This window comes from Berghia stephanieae, chromosome 2 (genome assembly GCF_034508935.2).
Source record: "Berghia stephanieae isolate SIO BIC M18660-M18661 chromosome 2, UCSD_Bste_1.3, whole genome shotgun sequence".
Taxonomy (NCBI): domain Eukaryota; kingdom Metazoa; phylum Mollusca; class Gastropoda; order Nudibranchia; family Aeolidiidae; genus Berghia; species Berghia stephanieae.
The window spans coordinates 62,886,049-62,889,270 of record NC_088361.1 but is presented as its reverse complement, the minus strand read 5'-3'; positions in this window follow the sequence as shown (position 1 = coordinate 62,889,270).

The following is a 3,222-nucleotide window of genomic DNA, read 5'->3' as shown; positions in this document are numbered from 1 at the left end:
TTAAATATGGTTTGTCTTACACTTGATGTAGTTTTCACCTCAAAAGAACAACACACAATAGGTTGAAAGTTTCGTGTTTCGTATTTTTGATAATAAAGCGAATAAAAAATTATGTAAATTATAATTTTTTTAAAACAAATTTTAAAAAATACAAATGATACCTAGTTTAGATGGTCTCTCAAAGACACACGCACCAACAGAAACGCTCTCTCTCTCTCTCTCTCTCTCTCTCTCTCTCTCTCTCTCTCTCTCTCTCTCTCTCTCTCTCTCTCTCTCTCTCTTGCACACACACCTTGCACCCCCCCCCCCCGCCCCCCTTTCACCTTTATTTTTTCACGTTGTAATTTGACCTCATTAATAATATTATAAACATTTTTTTTCTCTTTCTCGACATTATCTACGTGTGTAGGCACCCACGGACTAATCTCACTAAGTTGTGGACGCACCCGAGGAAGGTCAAATGCCGAAATGTTGCTTGTTTTTATTTGTACCCTTTTTATATGAGTCACATAGGCCTACACTCCCTTTTCTCTCCATCTTATTGTCTCATTTTTAAGTACCTCTTGCTTTTGATCTTAATATCTAGTAGGTATAGTGACTTCCACAAGAGTGCTCACCGCCTGAATGCTCGTTCGTTCCTAGTGCCCACTGTGAAATATAATTAACCCTCTCAAATTCGTCACTCTTTTGATAACATTTCATCTCTATGCCCGTTTTGTAACCATTAACTGGCAAGTTATCAAAGCTTAATGTCGGATTTTACCAGCTAGTCAATCAATCGCCTAAACTGTGTTAAAGGACAGGGTAAAACGAAGCGTCAGTTGCTTTGGTCATTTATTTACTTTTAATTTAACTCTTGTGGCAGCAGCGTCTAATGGTGCTCACACTACTATGTTGTGACGATCAACCCAATCAGCAGATTCCGTACCGCACTCGTGCACCGTCGCAAACGCACCCAGAAGCTTCGTCACAACACACCGTTCAACTAGATGCTCTGCGGTTTCGGGCTCTTTACCACAATAGGTACATGTTGGACAGGTGGAAAGTCCCCGCAGATTCATCGACTTTTGCCGTTAAGCAGGTTCTCGACCGAACTCGAGTGGCTGCCACCCAATGTCTCCTCTTGGTGGTCCAAGCCGACTTCCATCTCGTATATGCATCTTTGTCCGAAGTCAGGGAACGACGTACAAGGGTTGTCGGGACTTATTTCAGCTCGAAACGGGGGCACCGTCCATTGTGCGCTTGAGAGGGCCCCATTCCTCATGTGGCAAATTTGGATTGTCTAACGCCTATTTTCACAGGGGCTGCATTAAATTCTGAACATTTATACACACATACACACACACACACACACACACACACACACACACACGCACACAAAATGACAGGTGGCTTTGCAATAAGGGCCCGCCATCCAGATCTGTCCTCAGTTTTCCTCATTAGTGTTGGGCCCTCCATCCTTGTCCATTCCTTTACATTATCTATACAGCATTTTGTTTGCCGCCCTCTCCTTCTGCCTCCCTCCACTCCAATGTCCCTTGGATAACGGTTTTTGCCAATCACTTATAGCGAGAAACATGGCCAAACCAATAAATTTTTCCTCTTTTGACTGTTGACAGGAGGGATTCCTGTAGTTCTTAGAGAAACAACTTTTGTAAACGTCTTCATTCGACATATGGTCTGTCTGGATGATACCTAGAATGCGTCTTTAGCAGCAGGATGACGTCATCACAGTATATGATGGTGCCAAGATCAGAGATTTTTTAAACTTACACTAGCTACTGAACGACTGAAGATGACATCATTCCGCTCTTTGTTTTTATTTTCAGACCGCCAGTTGGATGAAATTTTTCGCTAAAATAAATAATCAGGCTATAATAATATACGTTTAAGGTTACGCATAGTTTTCTATGTTAGTATGTTTCATCTGGCTGGCAAATGTGAGTATTTTACCTAAACGCATGGTAATAATAAGAAAATGTACTTTTAAAAAAGGAAAAAAGTTCTCTCTCTCTCTCTCTCTCACACACACACACACACACACACACACACACACTATCTCTTTCTCTCTATTTCACACACAGACATATATGCATAAAATAATATGTTGCTATTGATCCACAAGAACATAAAATCATCTTATCAAACAAATATGTAGTAGTGGCGGTGGTGGTAGACGTGATGATGTGGTAGTACATATAGTTGTGGTGGTGGTAGGGATAATGATGTTGTGGTTGTTGCAGTAGTTGTGGTGGTGATAAGGTTGGTGATGTGGTGATAGTTGTAGCAGTGGTGGTAGTAGTAGTAGTAGTAGTAGTAGTAGTAGTAGTAGTAGTAGTAGTAGTAGTAGTAGTAGTAGTAGTAGTAGTAGTAGTAGTGTAGTAGTAGTAGTAGTAGTAGTAGTAGTAGTAGTAGTAGTAGTAGTAGTAGTAGTAGGGATGACGATGTGGTGGTGGTTGTTATAGTAGTGGTGGTAGGGATGTTGATGTAATGATTGTGGTGAGTCTTTTTTATTCATAGAAAAATCATAAAAGGAATTGTTATGGTGATGGGCGGAGATGGACCACCGTTTAGGCGGAAATCTGCCTTTGTTTTGTTGTTTTTAATGGTTTTACGGCGCTTGCAATACATTTAGGTCATATCAGCACCAGTAAAAAGAAAGAAAATGGGAAAGTAAAATAGTTCTAGAATTACAATTAAAGCACCAAAGAGAAAGTAAGACAATGGGGAACTGGTTCAAATAGAGAACAGATGTAGATTCCAAGAGCATACTATCATTGTACTTAGCTTGAGATCACCTAAATGTCTCACCCTGACAAAAACACAGGTCCCCACTTAGAGGTACACACTCAAATGTTTACAAAATCATAATATATGTAAAACAAAAATAATACAGTGTATAACTGAGAGATGATTTACAAGACAAAAAATATCATATCCCAAAACTTTAACTATACATTTGACTGTTTCCCTCCCAGCCAGGGTCCGGCCAGGACAAAACCAATAACCTCATTCCAAGACAAAGACAGAAAGCATGTTGGAAAACATAAATCGGGGAATAGAAGTAGAAGACACAGAAAGTGCCTCCCTTCCCACTATGGGTGGTCAGGAACCCCAACCAGATATCCGCCTTCTCAGCCCTGCACCAAACAATAGCTCTCTTTTAATTACATGTATGGAGGACTGCATCAGAATCAGAGCTGTAATACATGTATGTTGGGT